Source organism: Chiloscyllium plagiosum, chromosome 45 (genome assembly GCF_004010195.1).
Source record: "Chiloscyllium plagiosum isolate BGI_BamShark_2017 chromosome 45, ASM401019v2, whole genome shotgun sequence".
NCBI lineage: Eukaryota > Metazoa > Chordata > Chondrichthyes > Orectolobiformes > Hemiscylliidae > Chiloscyllium > Chiloscyllium plagiosum.
The window spans coordinates 11,573,015-11,598,050 of record NC_057754.1 but is presented as its reverse complement, the minus strand read 5'-3'; the positions used below and the strand labels follow the sequence as shown (position 1 = coordinate 11,598,050).

The following is a 25,036-nucleotide window of genomic DNA, read 5'->3' as shown; positions in this document are numbered from 1 at the left end:
CCATCCAAATGCCTCTTAAATGTTGCAATTGTACCAGCCTCCACCACATCCTCTGGCAGCTCATTCCATACACGTACCACCCTCTGCGTGAAAAAGTTGCCTCTTAGGTCTCTTTTATATCTTTCCCCTCTCACCCTAAACCTTTGCCCTCTAGTTCTGGACTCCCTGACCCCAGGGAAAAGACTTTGTCTATTTATCCTATCCATTCCCCTCATAATTTTGTAAGCCTCTTTAAGGTCACCCCTCAGCCTCCAATGCTCCAGGGAAAACAGCCCCAGTCTGTTCAGCATCTCCCTGTAGCTCAGATCCTCCAACCCTGGCAACATCCTTGTAAATCTTTTCTGAACCCTTTCAAGTTTCACAACATCTTTCTGATAGGAAGGAAACCAGAATTGCACGCAATATTCCAACAGTGGAAGGCATAGAAAGTAGAGACATAGATGGTGACACCTTGGAAAATGTCCATATTACAGATGAAGTGCTGGATGTCTTGAAATGCATAACCGTGGATAAATTCCCAGGACCTGATCAGGTGTACCCTAGAACTCCATGGGAAGCTAGATAAGTGATTGCTGGGCCTCTTGCTGAGATATTTATATCATCGATAGTCACAGGTGACATGCCGGAAGACTGGAGGTTGGCTAACGTGGTGCTACTGTTTAAGAAGGGTTGTAAGGACAAGCCAGGGAACTATAGACCAGTGAGCCTGACCTCGATGGTGGGCAAGTCGTTGGAGGGTATCCTAGGGACAGGATGTACATGTATTTGGAAAGGCAAGGACTGATTCGGGATAGTCAACATGGCTTTGTTCATGGGAAATCATGTCTCACAAAGTTGATTGAGGTTTTTGAAGAAGTACCAAAGAAGATTGATGAGGGCAAAGCAGTAGATGTGACCTATATGGACGTCAGTAAGGCATTTGACAAGGTTCCCCATGGGAGACTGATTAGCAAGGTTAGATCTCATGGAATACAGGGAGAACCAGCCATTTGGATACATAACTGTCTCAAAGGTAGAAGACAGAGGGTGGTGGTGGAGGGTTGTTTTTCAGACTGGAGGCCTGTGACCAATGGAGTGCCACAAGGATCAGTGCTGCGCCCTCTACTTTTTGTCATTTACATAAATGATTTGGATGCGAGCATCAGAGGTACAGTTAGTAAGTTTGCAGATGACACCAAAATTGGAGGTGTAGTGGACAGCGAAGAGGGTTACCTCAGATTAAAACAGGATCTGGACCAGATGGGCCAATGGGCTGAGAAGTGGCAGATGGAATTTAATTCAGATAAATGCCAACATGGCTTTGTGCATGGGAAATCATGTCTCACAAACTTGATTGAGTTTTTTGTGGAAGTAACAAAGACCATTGATGAGGGCAGAGTGCTAGATATGATCCATATGTCCTTCAGTAAGGCGTTCGACAAGGTTCCGCATGGCGGAATGGGACTATGTGTCACCGCCCTTTTGGCGCGATCATTTGGCCCTGTCGTATTGGCGCTCATTATGGAGCTGTTTTGGCACTAATACATAACCACTGTGTGAAAATTTGGTCTGTCTCTCTTGCTTAGAATGTTTTTAGCCATTTCTGGTCTGAGCTCTACAAGAAAATAAAAAGAAAACTGTATTACAGCTTTCCAATGTGAAGACAGAAGGGCTTAAGTATCATCAAGGCAGTAGATTAAGAATTAACAATTGTTAAATGAGAAAATGATTACAAAACGAGATTTGAATCTACAGCGGGTCATTACAGCTTTGACTATCAACTCTTGCTAGTTGGGAAAATTACATTGGGTCATTAGTCATCCTCTCTTCTTTAACCAAACAAGAGTTTTTTTTTATTCTGAATTGGTGCCAAAACAGCTCAGCGCCAAAGTAATGAGCACCAAACTAGTTTAGAGCCAAAACGGCGGGGCCAAATGATCGGCGCCAAAAGGGCGGCACCAAAATGTACCCCACCCCCCCAATGGGAGACTGATTAGCAAGGTTAGATCTCACGGAATAAAGGGAGAACTAGCCATTTGGACACGAACTGGCTGAAAGGTAGAAGACAGAGGGTGGTGGTGGAGGGTTGTTTTTCAGACTGGAGACCTGTGACCAGTGGAGTGCCACAAGGATTTGTGCTGGGTCCTCCACTTTTTCTCATTTACATAAATGATTTGCATGTGAGCATAAGAGGCACAGTTAGTAAGCTTGCAGATGACACCAAAATTGGAGGTGTAGTGGACAGCGAAGAGGGCTACCTCAGATTACAACAGATCTTGACCAGATGGGCCAATGGGCTGAGAAGTGGCAGACGGAGTTTAATTCAGAGGTGCTGCATTTTGGGAAAGCAAATCTTAGCAAGACTTATACACTTAATGGTAAAGTCCTAGGGAGTGTTGCTGAACAAAGAGACCTTGGAGTGCAGGTTCATAACTTCTTGAAAGTGGAGACACAGGTAGATAGGATAGTGAAGAAGGCGTTTGGTATGCTTTCCTTTATTGGTCAGGGTATTGAGTACAGGAGTTGGGAGGTCATGTTGCAGCTGTACAGGACATTGGTTAGGCCACTATTGGAGTATTGCGTGCAATTCTGGTCTCCTTCCTATTGGAAAGATGTTGTGAAACTTGAAAGGGTTCAGAAAAGATTTACAAGGATGTTGGCATGGTTGGAGGATTTGAGCTACAGGGAGAGACTGAACAGTCTGGGGCTGTTTTCCCTGGAGCATAGGAGGCTGAGGGGTGACATTATAGAGGTTTATAAAATTATGAGGTGCATAGATAGGGTAAATAGACAAAGTCAGGCAACTCAGGCGACTGACTGTGTGGAGTTTGCACATTCTCCCCGTGTCTGCGTGGGTTTCCTCCGGGTGCTTCGGTTTCCTCCCACAGTCCAAAGATGAATTGGTGAATTGGCCATGCTAAATTGCCCGTTGTGTTAGGTAAAAGGGGTAAATGTAGGGGTATGGGTGGGATGCGCTTCGGCGGGTCAGTGTGGACTTGTTGGGCCGAAGGGCCTGTTTCCACACTGTAAGTAATCTAATCTAACCTAATCTAATCTTTTCCCTGGGGTCGGGGAGTCCAGAACTAGACGGCATAGGTTTAGGGTGAAAGGGTAAAGATAATAAAAGAGACCTACGGGGCAACTTTTTCACACAGAGAGTGGTACGTGTACGGAATGAGCTGCCAGAAGAAGTGGTGGAGGCTGGTACAATTGCAACATTTAAGAGGCATTTGCATGGGTATATGAATAGGAAGGGTTTGGAGGGATATGGGCCAGGTGCTGGCAGGTGGGACTAGATTGGGTTGAGATATCTGGTCTGCATGGACAGCTTGGACCAAAGGGCCTGTTCCGATGCTGTACATCTCTATGACTCTATGTTTGGAGATATATGGACCAAACACAGGAAGGTGGAATTACTTTAGTTTGGGAACATGGTCAGCTTGCACTAGTGAAACCAAAAGGTCTCTTTCAATGATGTTTGACTACACGTGCATGCTGAATCCACGTACTAACTTTGTGACTCATACGTTATGACTCAGAAATCTTTCTGCACCTCAGAATTCTGCAGTCGTTCTCCATCTAAGGAACTCTGCTCTTAATTATTCTTCCTGCCAAAGTGAATTACTTATATATTGAACTCCATCTGCAAGATATTTTGCCCATACACCAACCCTAACTATATCTGCCTGCAACCTCATGTCTTCAAACAACAGTTTTCTATCGATCTTTAGCTACCTTGCTTTCAATCCTCTCATCCAAATGAATCATGTAACTTGTAAAATGTTGGGTAGTATCCCTAACCCGAATCAATCATTCCAAGATGGGCAAAAGATAGAATCATAATCCTTACAGTGCAGGAAAAGGCCATTTATCCCATTAAGTCTGCACCTCCCTCCTTTTGGCATGCCACCCAGACTCTCCTCCCTCCCTCCCACTCCATTCAACCCCCACCCCCCATTCCAGTAACCGAGTATGGTGTTTTTATATAGCTAAATCAGCTAACCTGCACACATCCCTGGACACTACAGCATAATTTTGAGCATGGTCAATCCACCCAACCTGCACATCCTTGGACAATGGCACAGAACTCCAATACCTAGCAGAAACCCACGCAGATACTGGGAGAACGTGCAAACTCCACTCAGAAAATCACACAAAGGTGAAATCAAATCCAGGTTTGTGGCACTGCAAGGTAGCACTTGGCCACCATGGTGCATAAAACTGACTGGTGAAACTTGGGATTGAACCAGGAACCTTTATATCCTTCAGCTAATGTACTCCCACCTGAACTATTTCAACAACAGATACAAGGGGAACAAAGCTCTGTTGTTCCTCAGAATGAATGGTTCTACACAGTCCTCTCTGCTTCTGGGTGGAAAAAAAAGAGAATCAATGACTTAAAAAAGGAAATTAGATAAGTATTTAAGGGAAATAAACTTGCAGGGGAATTGGAGAGAATGCATTTCTGCAAGAAAATTGGCATTGATGAAATAGGCTAAATTACTTCTTTCTCTGCCATACTGAATCCAAGATTGATTTCTACAACCGCTGCTCATCATATAACCCCTTGATCCAGGAATCATTAGGGTAAATCGCACTGCTCCCCCTGGAAAGCCCAGTCTCTCCTTTGAACTGTGATACCCAGACACATCCTTTGGAGCTGCTCTGCTCATGATTTTGCATCTCTTGGCGCTCTTCCATTGACACTGATCTCAGAAAGGTTTTCCCACAGACACGATAGAAAATCGTGCACAGTGAAAGGCCGATGATAGTGAGATGCTGGTGAGTGCAGCGACTCTGTTAGGTCTTACTGTGATATCTGGTTGGGATTGACAATGTGGAAATACTATTGATTGAATGTGCTGTAAAAAGAGTGGACAGAAAGCAGTCCTCCCCTCAATGCAGGGAACAATACTCTGGCTCTAGCAGACCTAGTCCTAATTGCTTCATTCTTGACTTTCACTGAGGACTCCCCCCACCCGCCTCGCACTCATTCTGCTGTAGGTTGAGGAAGGGTCACTGAACCGAAACGCTAACTCCGATTTCTCTCCAAGACCCTGGACAATTGCAGTAAGACTATTAGAGGAAACTGGAGCACCTGCAAGAAACCCACGCAGACACAGAGCGAATGTGCAGGCGTTTCCTCTGGTTTCCTCCCACAGTCCAATGATGTGAGGGTTTGGCCATGCTAAATTGCCCATAGTATCCAGGGATGTGTACATTACATGGATTAGCCATGGGAAATGCCAGGTTGTAGGGATAGTTTAGGCAGATGGGTTTCAGTGTGATGATCTTCAGAATGTCGGTGTGGACTTGTTGGGCCAAATGACCAGTTTTCACACTGTAGGGATACTATATCTATATCCTAGCTCCTGTACATCCTCTTGCCAATACACCATTTGCCTTCTTCACCTCCTGCTGCACCTGCATGCTAACTTTCAGTGACTTGTGTACAAGGACACCAGGTCTCATTTCATCTCCCCCTTTCCCAGCCTCTTGCCATTCAGATAATAATCTGTCATCCTGTTTTTGTGATCAGACTGGTTAACCTCCCATTTATCTGCATTATCATTCATCTGCCTTGCATTTTTGTCTACTCACTCAACTCCAAAATCACACTGGAGCATATCTGTATTCCCCCTAATAGTTCACTGCTCCACCCAGCTTCACATCATGGAGTCAGAGAGATGTACAGCATGAAAACCGACCCTTTGATTCAACTTGTTCATGCTGAGCAAATAAATTAATCTACTTCTGGCCCATATCCCTCTAAACCATTTCTATTCATATACCCATCCAGATGCCACTAAATATTTTAATAGTAGCAGCCTCCATCACTTCCTCTGGCAGTTCATTCCACACACACACATCACCCTCTGTGAAAATGTTATCCTTAAGGTCCCTTTTAAATCTTTCCCATCTCCTTAATTTTATGACCTCTAGTTTTTGTCTTCGCTATCCTGGTGAAAAGACCATGACAATTCACTGTTCCATGACACTCATGATTTTAAAAACTTTTATAAGATGACCTCTTAGTCTCTGAAGCTCTATAGAAAATAGCCCCCGCCTATTCAGCCTCTCCTTATCGCTCAAACCCTCCAACCTTGGCAACATTCTATTAAATCTTTTACAAACCTTTTCAAGTTTCACAACATCTTTCCTATAGCAGGGAAACCAGTAATGAATGCAGTAATCCAAAAGCAACCGCACCAATGTCCTATACAGCGACAACATGACCTCCCAACTCCAACAGGAGAAAGTGAGGAATGCTGATGCTGGAGTATCAGAGTCAAAATGTGTGGCGCTAGAAAAGCACAGCCGGTCAGGCAGCAGCCAAGGAGCAGCAGAGTCTATGTTTCAAGCATAAGCTTTTCATGAGAAATGCGGGGGGTGCCTTTATGTTCCCCCTCCACCCCCACCCCCCCCCCCCCAAACCAATCTTGCTGAAGGGCTTATGCTCAAAACATCAACTCTCCTGTTCCTATCCAGCTGTGCATTTCCAGCACCACTCAATACTCCGTCCAATAAAGGAAAGCATATCAAATGCCTTTTTCACTATCCGATCTACCAGTGACCCGACTTCCAAGGAACAATGAACCTACATGCCAAGATCTCTTTGTTCAGCCAAACTCCCTAGGACCTTACCATAAGTGTCTAAGTCCTGCTCTGATTTGCCTTTTCAAAATGCAGAACCTCACGTTTATCTAAATTAAACTCCATCTACCACTCCTCGACCCACTGGCCCATCTGATCAAGGTCCCGTTGTACTCTGAGGTAACCTTCTGCACTTCTTTCTACTACACCTCCAATTTTGGTATCATCTGCAAACTTACTAACTATACCTCCTATGTTCACATCTAAATCATTTATATCAATATGAAAAGCAGGGGACCCATCACCAATCCTTGTGGCACAGCGCTGGTCATTGGCCTCCAGTTTGAAAGGCGTTCCTCCACCACCACCCTCTGTCTTCTATCCTTGAGCCAAATGGCTAGTTCTCCCTGTATTCCTTGAGATCTAACCTTGTTAACCAGTCTACCTTGTCAAACACATTCCTGAAATCCATATAGACCACGTCGACTGCTATGCCTTCCTCAATCATCTTTGTCACTTCATCTACAAACAAGCTTGGCGACATGACATTTAAGTTTTCTCACTTACTTCATTAATAGATATTGTGAATAGCTGGAGTCCAAGCAGTGATCCCTGTGGTACTAAATTGATCACTGGCTGACACTCAAAAAAAAGACTTTGTTTCCTGTCTGATGTCCAGTACTGTATCTGTGTCAATACACTACTCTCAATCCCACGTGCTTTAATTTTACATGCTAATTTCATCTATGGAACTTTTTGAATGCCTTCTCAGAGCCCAGGTAAACCACATTTTGTTTTTGATTAGGTTCCCTACAGTGTGGAAACAGGCCCTTCGGCCCAACCAGTCCACACCGACCCTCCGAAGAGTAACGTACACTGCCTCCTTTTCAACTCTAAATACGCTCTTGAAACATTCCAGCAAATTTATGCAGCATGATTTCCTTTTTGTGAATCTATGCTGGCTGACTCTGTCCAATCCTGTCACTGTTGTGAGATAAAAAAAAGGTTTTGTGATTTACACATGAAAGAAGTGAAACTATCATGGTATTCAAACAGATGAAAGACTCAACAGACAATTAAGGTATTTTTCAATGTGTAATTTCAGTTACATCACACTGGAAATTTTTGCTATAAATTCTGTGCCTTAAAATTGTGTCCTCCACTATCACCTGATGAAGGAGCGGCGCTCCGAAAGCTAGTGTGCTTCCAATAGCAGCAGAGATGTGGAGAAACAGATTGATGAAGGAGCGGCGCTCCGAAAGCTAGTGTGCTTCCAATTAAACTTGCCTGGTGTTGCAAGATATTGTGTTATAGGTATCTTTACTAACCCACTGGCCAGCTCACGAAATTCATTTATAACTCTTTGCTAATGGCTATGCTTACTTTAATGTATTTTCATTCATTCATTAAACCACATTTTGTAGTATGTTTTACTGTTGCAAGATTGACTAAATTAAAACACCCCTTCAAACTCATTATTGCTTCTTTACACCTTCAATCAAACAGTGTTTAGACTTATTAGTGTTAAAAGCTACCTCTGAACAAATGTCAATATTGTAACCTATTCAGAAACAACACAATCCTGCCATCATTTCCTCACATCTCAACTGAAAATATGGAAAGTTTATAATATTAATCCGCCTTCACCAACTATCTGTCAGGACCTGAATAGATTACAGATCACCAAACAGTTTCCCCAATCAGCTTGTACTTGTTAAATATTTATTAAACAGGGCTGCGGTCCCCTTTAAGAAACTTACAATCAAAACAGCGCTTCCATAAAATTGCATGTATGAGTGAGAACAGTCAGACAGCAAATAGGTAAATATTTGACCAAGCTCTTGACTAAGCTGCAGTTATCAGTTTAATATTCTCTAGAATTTGATTATGCAAATTTTATTTAGATCATTAAGGATTAGGAGGTTTACTCACATGTACCAACTTAGAAAGTAAAAGGATTAACACCTCTTATCTATGCAAGCAGACCGGACAGACACTCTAACCTGAGTAGTTGCCAGCAATTAGCACATCTTCGCAATCAATCTCCTACTTCCCCAGGACAGATGGCACACAAATGTTTGTGCACAATGGATAAAACTATGTAATACATGTAAGAACAGTGTTTAAAGAGGTGACTGAAAGGGCCGTATTTCAGGATTCCATCGCCACCTTGAACTGTGCTACTGCAGTTGCTAAATAGAGGTTATTTTCACCACTCACCAACTTCGGTTGTTATTTGAACACGATCCCACACTGTTTTCCAGTGTCAGGCTAAATAGTCTATAAGTCCATGTTTTTTTCTCTACCTCCTTTTTTAAATAGTGGGGTGATTGCATCAGTAATCAGAAAGCCAACTAGATTGTTAGCCCTGATTTGCAAATCTCATTGTAATTGTACAAGGCATTGGTGGGGTTACTTTAGCTCCCCTCCAATCCATTGAATTGTTCTATGCAAGATCGAGTCTAACTGTGGGAAAAATTGTGAATGTCCACTCTGGCAGGAAATATAGAAATGCAGAGTAGATCTTCAGTGGTGGAGGCAGTAGAATCTGGTTTCCAGCATCTGCAGTCATTGTTTTTACCTCATTGATTTTAACCCTACTGCGAATCCTCTTGCAAGGATGCCTGCCTTGAAGAAGTTTTCCTCCTCTCTCTACAAGAATCTCAGGGAGTCCCTCTCCCACTGCAACTCCCAGGTCATTTCCTACTCTATGCTACTTTCTCCCCATCCCCACCCTCCTCTAGCCTATCTCTCCACGCTTCAGGCTCACTGCCTTTATTCCTGATAAGGGCTTTTGCCCGAAACGTCGATTTTGAAGCTCCTTGGATGCTGCCTGAACTGCTATGCTCTTCCAGCACCACTAATCCAGTATCTGGTTTCCAGCATCTGCAGTCATTGTTTTTACCACCTTGCTGCATAGACATACTCACATAGAGATAGAAACACACAGATGAAGACAGAGAATGAGACAAAGAAACACATATATAGAAATACACAGACATCCACATAGAGAGGCACACAATGTCCATTGATATATCGTCAGGGTTGATCTGTTTAATAAACTCAATTTAATTTGTACAATAGATATGTATAATCATTTGTAGAATTCTCAGAAACTCATTCAAAGTAAACGTGCTGATTTGTTCATCTCAGTCCCACTCACGCCTTGGGTCGTTTCCTCTGGAGTGGCGGAGGCTGAGGGGAAACTTGACAGATGTCTATAAAATTCTGAGATGAATAGATAGGGTTGATGGTCAAAATCTTTTTCACACAGTTGAAATGTCTAATACAAGGGGGCATGCATTTAAGATAAGAGGGGGAAAAATTCAAAGGAGATGTGAGAGGCAATGTGTTTTTTACAGAGAGAGTGCTAAGAGTTTGGAACGCACCGCTAGGAGTGGTGGTGGAGACAGATATAATAGGGGCATTCAAGGGACTGTTAGATAAGCACAAGGAATGGAGGGATATGGGCCAAGAGCAAGCAGAATTTCATTTGGTGCCATGTTTGGCACAACATAATGGGCCGAAGGGCCTGTTCCTGTGCTCTACTGTTCTATTACCATCAACTCTGTGCAAGACATTGTTTGGTCTGTTTGAGTGACCACAGGGAAGGGGCGTTTGTGAAATAACTGTTCATTTATAAAATGGATTGATTTGTTTTTAAAATTCTCAGAAACTCATTAAAAGTAAACTGCTGACTAGTTCATCTCAGTCCCACTTACACCTTGAGTTGATCTGTGTAAAAATCTTGTGTTCCCTTGCAGAAGAAATGTATGCCCATTGGTTGCAGAGGCCTGCGTTCAGTTGTCTAAATTAACCTGTGTTGTGGCTGCTGTGGATTGAAAGGAGTATGTGTGCGGGGAGGAGAGGAACAACCAGAGGCAGTCTGGACTTAACAATTGAGCTGCTGCTTTCTCTTACGCCTGTCCCCAATCTCATATGCCTCTGGGAGTGCTCCCTACCTGGGGCAAGTGAGCTTCAAGTCGAGGGAGCTGAGTGGACGAGTTGGCATTTTTGGACAAGGGTCTTTGGGTGACAGATCTGAAGGTATTTAGAGTAGGTCCTGGCAGCCATTGTTCCTTTTGCAGAAGGTGAATATACGAGGGTGTGTCTGTGTGTGTGTGTCTCTCTGTCTCTGTGTGTCGGTACTGTTGGAATTTCAATGGCAGTTTGGAATCTTCACCCCTCCCTAAACCAGTCAGGCAGAAGCAAACCCTAGGAACAGGATCTGACTCTCATGGGAAAGAGGGAGGGTGAGAAACTAACAAGAAAGCTGGGACCACTGGAATGGTGAGTGTCTCCATGACCTTCCTTAACTTCTGTCTGTCTGTCTCGCTCTCTCTCTTTTCCCCCTTTTCTGCTCTCCCTCTCCCCTTCAATGGCTGTCTCTCTTGGTCTCTCTCTCTCTCTCTCTCTTTACCTCTCTTCCATTCCCTCTCTCAAATTCTCTTTTCTTTCTTTCTTATTTTGATTCTTACCTCTTCTTTCTGCCTTTATCTCTGTCTTCTTCCCACACTATTTTTTTCATCCGGTCTGTTTTTTTTTGTTCCCTTTCTTTTGTATTTCTAATGCTAATCTGACTTCATCTCTGTTCTTTCCCACTTTTTTCCCTTTGTTTTATTCTCACTGCCTTCCTCTCACCTTGCCACATTCCACAGCCTCATTTTGCAGCCACAAATTATGGATCACTAAACCGATGCAGTCCTCCTCCCAACTTTTGTGTCCCCACTAAATTTGATGGTCCAACAATACTGTACCCCAAAGTGTATGCATATCCCTAACATTTGTTCCACCTTCCCTCCAGTTTGTGTGGTCCCCTCCAATTTTGCAAGCCCATAAATCTTGCATCCTCCACCCAGATATTGCATACCCCCAAAACCGATGTGCACCCCCCAAATATTTGCCCTTCCCGAAATACTGTGCCCCCCTCAGACACCGTCCCTGATTTTTCACACCCCAATGTGACCCTCAATGGTGTGCCTTTTAATCTTGTACCTCCCCTTAAAGTTTTACACCCCTGGATATTGGTCCTTCTTGCAGCCTCCACAATCTTGCTCCCCAAAATTATGCACTGCCTCAATGTGCACCCCATGTCTTCAACTGCTCCCAAATTATACAACACCCACAATTTTGCTGTACCCCCAAAAATGTTTGCATACACCCACAAACTTTCCTGCCAAGTTTTACATGCCAAATACTGACCCCCAAAATATTGCACTCCCCCATTTGCAGCCCCCTACAAAATTGTGTAGTTCTTCCAACTCCCACCCATCCCATTTTATGCCCCCCTTAGGTTTTGCAGGCCCTCCACAAATTAGCCGCCTCCCAAATATTGCAATGCATGTGATTCTGGTATTCGCTATACAAACCTCCCCAAAACCCTCGATGAGATTCCAATCTGTAAGTCACTCCCATGTATCTGTGACTGCATACAGAAACCACCCTGAACCCCTTGATGAGATTCCAGTCAGTATCTCACTCCTGGGTATCTGCATTCTGTTATATAAAACCAGGCCGATTCCCTCAGACTTTACTCTCTAGCTCACTCCGGAGTATCTGCATTTCTACACAAAAGCCATGCCAATCCCTTTGATTAGATTCCAGTCTGTAACACACTCCTGAGTATCTGTTATTCTGTATACAGTATAAACTAACCCAATCCTCTCAACTAGATTCTAGTATGTAACTCACTCCTTGTTACCAGTCACTCCGTATATAAATTACCCCAAATTAGATTTCAGACTGTAACTCACTCCCCATTACATGCTATGCTCTATATAAAAATCCCAATCTCTTCGGGTAGATTCCAGTTTGTAACTCCTTCCCAGTTTTATAATGCTTTATGTAAACTCACTCAGACCAATGAGATTCCAGTGTCTAATTCAACAGAAACTGGTTGAACGTTAAACTGGGAGCAGTAAAAGAAAAAGCTGCAGTTTAATTTCTGCTATGTTGTTTCGCCAAAAGATGTTTGAATTTTTATGGAGTAAAGCAATTTAATGAGTATCTCACGACCAACTACTCAAGGGCTGATAGGAATGGGGGAATAAATGCCAGTGATGCTCCCACAAACAAATGAAAACAAGACATTTCATTGCCTTCCTCATTACTTGCTGCCTCTGCAGACTAACTCAATGTGATATACATTCCAAGACACCCACACCTTTCTGCACCTCAGAGTCCTACAACAACTCCCCATTTAAATTAAAGGCTCTTTATCGGTTCTTCTTGACAACCATCCACACACACTCCACATTATGCCACGTCGGACAATGCTTAACCCACTCATTGAGCACCTCTACATTGCTGTGGTTCTGTTCGCCGAGCTGGAAGTTTTTGTTGCAAACGTTTCGTCCCCTGTCTAGGTGACATCCTCAGTGCTTGGGAGCATCCTGTGAACCTCTACATTGCTCAGTTTGAATAACGTTTATATCCTCTTCACAATTTATCTTCCAAATTATTTTCACCAAGAAAATGTTCAATTTTTTAAATCGAAGACTGACCTGAAGGAAATCCAAATATCCTTATATTGCTCTCTGTTGCTTGATCAGTGTGTGTGTCTGTCAGTTTCTCTCTCCTTGCCTGGAATACCTGTAAATTGTTAGATTCATCTGTTAGGCTTATTGAGTTGGTTCATGGTGAGCATGACCCCTGTATGATCACATCCAGACTGTCCCATCCCTTGATAGTAACTAGCAACCCATCCGAATATTTGGTGATACCATCACTTTCGATTTATGTGATTTGTGTACAACGATCTGGACAGTAACATCTCTAAAATAAGCTACTTCCTTGTGAAGGGCTTTCCTCCCAACAAGAGCGAGGAACTCTGACCTCTTAGAAGATGTGACACGGACAGTGCAGAAAGACGAGATGTTGTGTATTTCTATTTCCAATCAGCGTTCACTAAGACGTCAGGTAAAAGGTTTTTGAACAAAATAAGAGGTTGTGGTGTTGGTGGACAGTGAAGCAGAGGTTTGCCTCACTAAAAGCAACCTGATAGTTGGGATAAATATTAGTTTGCCAACCTGAAAACTTTAACTCGTGCAGATCAGTCCTGGAACTTCAACTATTTGCAATCTGTACGACTGGCATGGATGAAAGATCCAACTGCATTGTAACTAAACTTGCTGAGCAAGATGTGAAGAGGTTAGACTGAACCTGCAAAGCAAGAAAGGCACGGGGAAAACAACATGACAGATCATGTCACAATTGTACAAAACTCTGGTGTGGCCGCACTTAGAGTATTGCTTACAGTTCTAGTCACTGCATTAAAGGAAGGATGTGGAAGCTTTGGAAAGGGTTCAGAGAAGATTTACCAGGAATTTGCTTGGTATGGAGGGAAGGTCTTATGAGGAAAGGCTGAGGGACTCAAGGTTGTTTTCATTAGGGAGAAGGTTAAGAGGTGACTTAATTGAGACATATAAGATAATCAGACATTAGATAGGGTGGACAGTGAGAGCAGTTTTCCTCAGATGGTGATAGCTAGCATGAAGGGACATAGCATTAAATTGATGGTTGATAGATATAGGTCAGATGTCAAAAGTAGTTTCTTTACTCAGAGCAGTAGAGGCATGGAACTGCTTGCCTGCAACAGTAGTAGACTTGCCAAATTTAAGGGCATTTAAGTGTTCATTAGATAGACATATGGATGAAAATGGAGTAGTGTAGGTTAGATGGGCTTCAGATTGGTTTTACAAGTTGGCACAAAATCACGAGCTGAAGGGCCAATACTGCACTGTAATGTTCTATGTAAGATCGAGTCTAACTGAGGGAAAAATTGTGAATGTCCACTCTGGCATGAAATATAGAAATGCAGATTAGTCCTTCAGTGGTGGAGGCAGTAGAATGCTGCATTGCAGATGCATCTAGGTGTCCTTGGATCACATAATGTAGTGTGCAGAGAGAGCAAGTAATTAGAAAGCCAACTGGATTGTTAGCCCTGATTTGCAAATCTCATTGTAATTGTAAAAGGCATTGGTGGGAATGCCCTCGAGTACATTGGACAGTATTGGGAATAAAATTCATATCTGTGTGAAAACTCGGAAGATATGAAACTGTTTGTACACTTGCTGAAAATGTAATGGACTTTTAATTATTTATTTGTAGAATGAGGTCAGATTAAATGTCTGCTGTGGTTGACCTGCTAAACATTATTACAGATTACATAGAAAGATAAATTATTTAGGGGGAAACAGAGACAAGTAAATGTTTTTGGGAGATGGGATTTATGGAAATTAATTCCTGGAAAAAGTGGCTTTTCGAAAGTCTATGGTGAGTTCTGAGTACTGATGGGCTTTCTACGAACCCTTTCTAGTCTTGATCAATGTTTTACTGATCGAAGTGGTCAGAAAGGAAACCCTAGAAGCTGCAAGCCTCTCTCACTTAGTCTCTCAGTGGAAGTTATTAGGAACCTGAAAATGTTTCCAAATATCTGTATTTCTGACTCCTTCAATCTTTCATCCTATAGCTGGCAATTCGACTTCATCAACAAGTGGTGGACCATGAAGATTCATGAAATTCTGTCCCTTCATGGCAGACCCTTGGCTTTTTTTGTTTCAAACAAAAAAGTAATCTCTGCAGTGTCCTTGCATTGTGTGAGTGTGTCTTTAAGAGAATATAGTTATTCTTCCAGATTATGCTTCAAATGTTAACCAGAGATTGTCACCAGCTTTATCCTTTCATATCAAATGGATTATTTTGAAATTTTGTTTACAAGAATCCTGGTGAAAGTCTCATTTATTCTGCACAATAGTAGAGTTGGGAATTAATTGACTGTTTTGGTGACCAAATCAATGCAACTCTACAGATAGTGTCACTGGTGGTATAATGGGGCTGTACATTTCATTGATTAGCTGGCTAATGGGGGTGGCGCTGCTGCCTCACAGCGCCAGGGACCCGGGTTAGATTCCAGCTTCGGGCATCTGTCTGTGTGGAGTTTGCATGTTCTCATCGCATCTGAGGGGAGTTTGCACACTGTCTCAGTGTCTATGTGGAGTTTGTACATTCTCCCCGTGTCTGCATGCATTTTCACTGGGTGTGCTGGTTTTCTCCCACACAGCAAAGATGTGCAGGTTAGGTGGATTTGCCAGACTAAATGACCCATAATGTTCAGGGATGTGTCGGTTAGCTGTGTTAGCCATGGAAAATGCAGGGTTCCAGGGATAGGGTAGGAGGGTGTGTCTTGGCAGGATGATCTTCAGAGGGTTGGTGAGGACTTGTTGAGCTGAATGGCCTGTTTCCACATTGTGGGGTTTCTACTTAAAAAGCAGCTCCAAGCATATACAGCTGTGTGGGAATCTAAAATGCAAAAATAATGGAACCTGTTGCTTAAAATTGCATGGGAACTGGACAGTTATTTTTCAAATACAGGAAAAGGAAGAAAAGAGCACTTGGGTGGCCATATTGATTGCAGCTAATTTGTAGATTTGCTCTAAAGATTAAATTGGGATTGATGTTTAAAGTGAACTCTTACTGAAGCTTCAGCTGAGAGTCAGTGTATGAAGAGGAAAGACGCACAGAGCAGTTCTTCAAGGTCCACTGCAGACCAAACATCTCAAATCAGCTCTACTTCCAGATCAGAAGACCTCAACAATTCTACACACTGTCCTCAGGGAAGTTCTCCTGTCTGTACTGGGACTAACTTTACTGCTCTAAATAACACCACCAAAAAAAACTTGGTTAAATGGTTACTTACCTCACTGATGTTTGTGAGATCTTGCTGTGCACATGCTGGTTGTCGTGAAACAGAGAGGTTATTTCAAGGAACCACCTTGTCTTGGCGATTGCAGAAAGGTTTGACAGACTTGGACAGACTTGACATTTAGCCAGAATTCTAACAGCTGGAGCTAGGATGGAGATGATTAAAATCATCAAAACAGATTGGAACTGTCAGTATCAACATGGTTCAGTCTTGGATTTGATTAACAATAGCAGCAGAACCCAATCCCAGCAGTCATTGGAAAATACACTGGTGTCTGTAAAGGTTGCACGAACAAGAAAATCTTTCCCCATCCGAGGAGCAGGTGAACAGCCTCCCCCCAGTGTGTGGACCCGCTGGTGTACAGAGAGCTCAGATAATCGCCCAAACCTAAATGGTCTCTCATCATTGTGAACAGGCATGCATATCCCCAGAACATTTACAGCACTTCCTGCAATCTAGGCATTTGAAAGGTCACTCTCCAGTGTGCAACTGCCAGTATACTAGCATGTTAGAAGAAATCCTTCCCACACACCAAGCAGGTGAAAGGCCTCTCCCCAGTGTGGACTTGCTGATTTATCAACAGGCTGTATGATCGCCTGAATCTCTTGCTGCAGTGAGAATATTAGAATGGGAAGTACCCAATGGGAATGCGCTAGTGCTCCCTCAGTCCATATGAACATTTAAAACTCTTACCCCAGTCAGAGCAATGGATACTGTCTCTCATCATAGTGAACTTGCCGGTATCTCAGCATCACCGATAAAAACATTTATCTCTTCCCACACACGGAACAGGTAAGTGGCCTCTCTCCAGTGGTGTGTCAGGAGGGTGGATGAATGAATAAATGCTTTACCACATTCAATGCAGCAGAATGGCCTCTCCCCTTGAGAATGTGTATAGGGTATAAGTAGGTAGGGAAAGAGTTAAGTTTTTGAGTTTTGTGAAACAAAAGATTCAGCTGAATATAAATCAGATCAGATAAGATCGTGAACTCATCTCTGTGAACATGGGCGATTGTTCTCTCTCCCTTCAGGGCCCTGAATAAAGATAAAGGAGGTGAAATGATAATGTGTTGCTGAATGTTTTGCTTCGACTGAGGGGGGAAATGGGACGACACCCTGTATGACTGCATCAATGACATTCCAGCTCACAGGGCTAACTGAATAATTTCTCACAGCCCCAACATTGACATGGTTTCTCCCCAGTGTGACTCCAGTTATGTTTTGGCAATCCAGATGATGGACTGAGGCCTCATCCACACACAGGATAAGTGTACGGTTCCTTCCCACGGTGAATGGTGCTTTCTGTTTCCATGATCAAAGGTTGTTGATATTCAGATCCTGAGGAATCCAGCATCACTGTTAGATCCTGATGTGGTGTTTGGATTTTCCATTTGTACATCCTCTCCTTCTAACATCTGGTGACATGAATTGAAAAAAAGAGAATTACAAAGAGAGAAACCACAGAGAGAGAAACCACAAAAACACTAAGACAGATTGTGAACCTGAGCTGAATGAAGCTGGTATTATATGGGGTCGACATGTGGAAGAAGGAGTATGAAAGCTGCCAGATTGTAGTAAAAACGCAACTATATGCCCGTGTCCATGGAACCTGCCAGTATGTTTCGGCCTGGAGAGGTTGGGAAGTTGGCAAAGAGGGATCGCTATATTTGCACCGGAACGTGATGTTTGACAGAACCTGTCGTCACCTTAACAACCTGGAAAACTAAGAGCAGCAGGTGCAAGGAAACATTATCTCAAATTCCCCTTCAAGTCATAGAGATAAACAGCACGGAAACAGATCCTTCGGTCCAACTCATCACACACCTATTCTGATTTGGATGTTACTTGCTGTTCCTGGATAAAAAGACCGCACAGACATACTACTTATGAACACAACATACTTCTTCTAATACAGTGTAGGATCAGCATTCATTTAGGAATCAATTTTCCCAAGAATCTAGCTCCCTTTTTAGTCTCACCTTGCAATACGTTGGGCCTTTCCATGTTCCAAAGTACTCTGGATGAAACCCTGCAATGTTTTCTTCATCTCTGCTCCAGCTCAGACAGCTCTTGCGTCCAACACCCATCCTAATTCAAATTAAATTGAACTTTAGTTGGTCTGTGTTTCCTTCTTGGCTTGCATTGAAATAAAAGCAAAACGGTGTGATTTCTGGAAATCTGAAATAGAAAAGGGAAAATACTGCACCTTCTCTATTAATAAGGCAGCATTTGTGGAAACAGCAAGTAAATTCAAGTTTATCCAGGAGCAGGATGCTTTGAATTTCTGACTTGGATTGGAGAAAAGAAAGGGATTTGGAAACTACTTTTAATGGTGGTAGAAGGGGAAGGTTTACAACTGTCTGTCTTTCTTCCTTTTAACCCAGACAATGTTGATTGTCTAAACAGAGACATGATATTTATTAGAAAATGTTACTAGCTCAGTGACATTTCCTTGAGAAAATGTGGATTTATTTTAGGATCAGATATTTGACATGATGAATGGATTTGACAGGATTGATGCTGAGATAGTGTACCACGTGTGGGAGAATCCCAGGTTAGGTGACATGCAGTTAAAATGGGGAACTCACACCCACAGCAGGTGGTCGCGACAAAGAGCTGAAATGTCTTTGATAAGGAAGCTAGACAAATGCAAGTTATAATCAGAATCAATAGCTGTAGATAACTACTGAGAAGCTTGTTTATCAGATGGACTATTTCTGTTCTGTAAATTCCAAGTAATTCTGTGTAGATTACTTTTACAGAGTATTAGAAGGGGACGATTTGGAGACCAGACATGCAAAGCAACTATCACTGTCATAGATCATAGAATTCCTACAGTGTGAAAACATGCCCTTAGGCCCAACAGGTCCACACTGACCCTCCAAAGAGTATCCCACCCAGACAATTTGCCCTAGCTGTTATCCTATATTTACTCCAGAACAACGCACCTAACCTAGACATCCCTGAACACTATGGGCAATTTAGCATGGCCCGCACATCTTTGGTTTGTGGGAGGAACCCAGACATGGGGCGAATGTGCAAACTGTACACAGACCTGAGGGTGGAATCAAACCCAGGTCCCTGGTGCTGTGAGGCAGCAGTGCCACCCATTTCACGTTGATACCTTTCACACAAATATCATTGGCCTTTAAATGTCGAATAAGAAATATGCATCTTCCTTGTGTACGTGGGGACTTTTCAATCATTACTGTGACATAAAAACCATCAGGATGTACAGCTCACAGAATGCGCCAGAGCTGTGACTGTGGAGAGACCTTGAACAAATTCCTCATCATGAGGGAGAGTGCTCCAGTGAACGTACTGTGGAGACAGCTTTAACCAGTTACACAGCCTCAAATAACAGCATTCTATTCTCAGTGGAGAGGGACAGATCAAGGTTACAAACAAAGGCACTGACAATATGGAGAAACTGGAAATTCAGCAACTGTGGGAAGGGATTCAATTTTCCATACCAACTAGAAGCACAGCACTGAGGAGGTGCCATTCTCGTCCTCCACACGTGGGAAGGTTTTCACAGAATTATACAGATTCCATACACACATGGAAATTCATTCTGGAGAGAAGCTTCCCCTGGTGTTTGGGAAGGGATTCACTAATCCATCTAACCTTCTGGTGCATCAGCGTACTGCCACAGAAGAGATGCTATTTAGCTATTCTGAGTGTGGAAAGATATATACTTGGAAATCCAACGTATGCACACCCCTGTGGGCTCATACAGAAGACAGGCCTTTCATCTGCTATGTGCATTTATTCACAAGTTCATCTGACCTTCTGACACACCAGCAAACTCTCACTGGGAGAGGTTGTTCACCTCTCTGAATGTGGAAAAGCACTTACACAGTCTTTGGACGTAGAAGGGAGAAGGCTTGTCTTCAGTTTGTGAGGGAAGATGTGTTTGCTTAGGTGGTCTAACTGCCACTAACGTCTGACATTAGATTAGATTAGATTACTTTACAGTGTGGAAACAAGCCCTTCGGCCCAACAAGTCCACACCGACCCGCCAAAGCGCAACCCACCCATACCCCTCCATTTACCCCTTACCTAACACTACGGGCAATTTAGCATGGCCAATTCACCTGACCTGCACATCTTTGGACTATGGGAGGAAACCGGAGCACCCGGAGGAAACCTCACGCAGACACAGGGAGAACGTGCAAACTCCACATAGTCAGTCGCCTGAGGCGGGAATTGAACCCAGGTCTCCAGCGCTGTGAGGCAGCAGTGCTAACCACTGTGCCACCATGCCGCCCACAAATTGCATCTTAAGTCATTTTTAATATTCATTTTAATGAATATTTCTGCTCAGTGTTTACTGAGAGAATTGTGGATGCTAAGGAAATAAGGGAAACAAATGGGGATGCTTTGGACTGCATACATATTATCAGATAGGAGGTGTTTGTAGCCTTAAAGCACATTAATGTGGATAAATCCCCGGGCCTGAACAAGTCCATCCTCGGACATTGTGGGAGGCTAGGGAATAAATTGCAGAGGCACTTGCAGAGATTCTTGCTCATCTTTAGCCACTGGTGATGTCCCGGAAGACTGGAGGGTGGCTAAAAGCAAATTACTGCGGATGCTGGAATCTGAAACCAAAAGAGAAAATGCTGGAAAATCTCAGCAGGTCTGGCAGCATCTGTAAGGAGAGAAAAGAGTTGATGTTGCGAGTCTAACTGACCCTTTGTCAAAGCTTAAAAAAGGGAGAAATAGGGAGGTATTTATACTAGGGATAAACCTCTTCTCTCCTTACAGATGCTGCCAGACCTGCTGAGATTTCCCAGCATTTTCTCTTCTGGAGGATGGCTAATGTTGTTCCCATTGTTTAAGGAAGGTAACAAAGACAAGCCAGGGAACTCCAGGCCAGTGAACCTGATATCAGTGGTAGGCAAGTTGTTGGAGAGGATACTGAGGGGTAGGACCAACCAACATTTGGATAGTCAAGGTGTAATTAGGGATAGTCAGTGTGGATTTGTTCACAGGAAGTCATGTCTCACAAATCTTTTCGAGTTTTTCGAAAAAGTAACAAAGAGGATATGTATGGGTAGGGCAGTGGATGTTGTCTATATGGACTTTAGTAAGGCCTCTGACAAGGTCCCGCACAGCTGGCTAGACATGAAGGTTAGGTCGCATGGGATCCAGGGAGAGCTAGCTAATTGGATTCAAAATTGGCTCGATGGTAGGAAGCGGAGGGTGATGCGTGAAGGTTGTTTCTTGGACTGTAGGCCTGTGACTAGTGCTATGCCACAGGGGTCAGTGATGGGACCGTTGCTATTTGATATTTACATAAATTATCTGGATTGAACATTCAAGGCATGATCAGTAAGATTGCAGATGATACAAAATAAGGCGGTATCGTTGATAGTGAGGAAGATCATCAAATATTACAAAGGGATCTTGATCAGACGGGGAAGTGGGCTGAGGATTGGCAAATGCAATTCAATACAGATAAGTGTGAGGTGTTGCACTTTGTAAAGTCAAAGCAAGGTTGGACTTACATCGTAAATGGTAAGGTGTTGAACAGAGGGACCGAAGAGTACAAGTACATAGTTCTTTGAAAGCAGTATCACAGGTAGGCAGGGTGGTGAAGAAGGCATTTAGCATGTTTGCCTTCATCAGTTGAGGCATTGAGTATAGAAGTTGGGACGTTATGTTACAGTTGTATATGTTGTTTGTGAGTTCACACTTGGGGTATTGTGTACAGTTTTGGTCACCCTATTACAGGAAAGACATAGTTAAACCTGAAAGCCTGCAATAAATATTTACAAGGATGTTGCCAGGACTAGTCAGCCTGAGTTATAGGGAGAGGTTGGCCAGGATATGACTTTATTCCTTGGAACATAGGAGAATAAGGGTGACCTCATTGAGGTATATATAATCATGAGGGGCACAAAGAGGATGAATGCATATTGCCTTTTTCCCAGGGATGGGGAATAGAAAACTAGAGGGCATATGTTTAAGGTGAGACGGCAAAGATTTACGAAGGACCTGAGGGGTAACTTCTTCAGGCAGAGAGTGGTGTGTACATAGAATGGGCTGCCAGAGAAAGTGGTTGAGGCAGGTACAATAGCAACTTGACAAAACATTTGGACAGGTATATGGATGGAAAGGGATTAGAGGGATATTGTCCAAATGTGGACAATTGGAACTAGCTGGGTGGGCACCATGGTCAGCATGGAGCAGTTTGGGCTGAAGGGCCTGTTTCCTTGCTGTGTTACTCTAAGTCCTGATGTTCATTATAAAATCTCCTTATACACAGCAAAGAAGATTCACACATTCTCTCAATACTCTGGGAGATCCTCCACTTCCCATCCAGTTCTCTCAATTTAATCATGTCACACTGCCATGCTCATTATATATTCTGTACATCACTATTCAATGTTGCCCCACCCAAGTCAATATAGGTAGAAGCAGAAACTATATCACCCTCTTTAAGAAACCAAGACACATAAATAGAAAGCAGGACATACACCAGCACTTCACCGGAGGCTCACTGATAATGTTACCTATCATGGAAACAAAACATCTGAAAACAAACCTTCCAGCTCAGTGAACAAACATACAACCTGAACCTCAACCTGAACTTCAAGTCCATTCAAAAATCATTATACATCTTCAACTCTCAGAAGAACATCTTTTCCCAGCCTCGGAAATCACAGGTTTAGTCTTTGTGGTGCTTTGCTTCAAAACTGAGCATCATCCAGTCACTGCAACAGCATGAGACATGTATTCAACCACAATCTGTAACCTCATGGCCTGGCATATTCCCATCTCTATCATTATCATCAAGCCAAGGAGATCAACTTTGGTTCAATAAAGAGAGTGTTGGAGACCATGCCAGGAACAGCAGGAGGCAGAACTCAAAATCAGGAACCAACCTGAAGGTATATCAGAGGACTACAAGTGTGCCAAATCGAGCTGCACCACCGCCAAAACTATTTGGGGAAGCAAAATGCTGACATCCATCTGGAAAATGGAAAAGTACCCATGTATAACCATCCACAAAAGGCAGGACAAATCCAGCCAGGTAAATTACCCATGCATATCCATCCATACAGGGCAGGACTAATCCAGCCAGGTAAATTACCCATGTATATCCATCCATACAGGGCAGGACTAATCCAGCCCAGGTAAATTACCCATGCATATCCATCCATACAGGGCAGGACTAATCCAGCCAGGTAAATTACCCATGTATAGCCATCCACAAAGGGCTTGACTAATCCAACCAAGTAAATTACACATGTATATCCATCCACAAAGGGAGACACTAATCCAGCTGGGTAGATTACGATGCATATCCATCCACAGAGGGCGAGACGAAACCAGCCAGGTAAATTACCCATGTATATCCATCCACAAAGGACAGGACTAATCCAGCCGGGTAAGTTACCGCGGCATCAGTCTACAGTTGATCATCAATTTGATGGAAGGGGTCACTAACAATGTTCTCAAGCACCACTTGTTCAGCAATAACTGGCTCATTGACATCCAAGTTTGGGTTCTGCCAGGGCCTCTCCACTCCTGACCTTTGATTAAAGCATGGTCAATGAACCGAATTCCTAAAGCGAAGTGAGAGTGATTCTCCATCACAAAAAGGCAGTATGGCATATGATGCAAACTGTGTGGTTTCTAACAGAAGTAGGTGCAGTAGAAGGCAGTTCAGCCCTCATAATGGATGCTGGGACTTAGAGTAAATTTAAGGAGGGGATGGAGAGATATTTAATAATATGGAGAGAAACATCCTTTCTACGTCAACTCTGTTAACCCCTTTTAGCATCTTATATACGTCAATGAGGTCTCCTCTCATTCTTCTAAACTCCAGACAGTATAACCTAAACTGCTCAATCTCTCTTCAAAACACAAACCCCTCATCTCTGGAATCAATTTGGTGAACTTTCTCTCAACTGCCTCCAAATGCAATTCCATCCCTCCTCATGTAAAGGCACCAAAATTGTATGCATTACTATCTAACTAATGTCTTGTGCAGTTACAGTAACACTTCCCTACTTTTGCACTCTATTCCTTTAGCAACAAATGCAAAAATTCCATTTGCTTTCCTTATTAACTGCTGCATCTGAATACTAGTTCTCTACAATTAATACATGGATCCCCCTGTTCCAACACACTTTTTCCTCTCCATTTACAGTAGATAATAAATTGCCTTTTCACTCCTCTGATCCAAATTGATAACATCATATCTATCGTTAAACTTCACCTGTCAAATGTTAGCTCATTCACCTAAACAATCCATGTCCTCTTGTCAATTTCACAGATATTCATTGCAACTTAGTTTCCCACCTCTTCAAGTGTCATCTGCAAATTTAGCTTTACAACTTTCATTCCGTATCCAAGTTATTGAACTAGATTGTAAATAGCTGGCATCAATGACCAAATCTATGGCACCCCCACTAGTTGTCTACGAGAAAAAGACCCATTTTCCTGATTCTCTGCTTTCTGCAAATTTATCAATCCACTATCCAAGTGAATAAATTGCCCCTTACCTCATGTGATCTTACCATTTGCATTAACCTTTTGTGCGTATTCAACGTGACTTAATTTACTTCATTGCAATTTTGGTTTGCTTTCTGAGTTAATAATTGTTGTGTTTTCTGTGCATCTTGTTATGAAGTTGAAGGCATGTATTGTACTTTTACAGGAGAGCAAGTGCTGTTCTGAACTGAGAGATTACAAGCACCTGTGAATATGAGTGGATGCCAGTCCCAGAGCATACTGGAAAATTGA

General features: G+C 42.9%; 1 long non-coding RNA gene across 3 annotated transcripts in view; it reads right to left on the bottom strand.

The window, feature by feature from the left end:
• LOC122543962 overlaps positions 1 to 18,439 on the bottom strand; it is a 27,029-nt gene extending 8,590 nt beyond the window's left edge. The window contains exons 1-5 of one of the 3 annotated variants that reach the window (XR_006310211.1): positions 18,256 to 18,439; positions 16,271 to 17,691; positions 13,602 to 13,734; positions 13,077 to 13,164; positions 9,617 to 9,801 (exon numbers count right to left, since the gene is read on the bottom strand). This is a non-coding gene — a long non-coding RNA (uncharacterized LOC122543962). Of the gene's footprint in view, positions 1 to 9,616; positions 9,802 to 13,076; positions 13,165 to 13,601; positions 13,735 to 16,270; positions 17,692 to 18,255 lie in introns of those variants that run through there. The other 2 variants (XR_006310210.1, XR_006310212.1) reach the window with 2 other exon arrangements.
• Between the last annotated feature and the right edge of the window lie 6,597 nt (positions 18,440 to 25,036).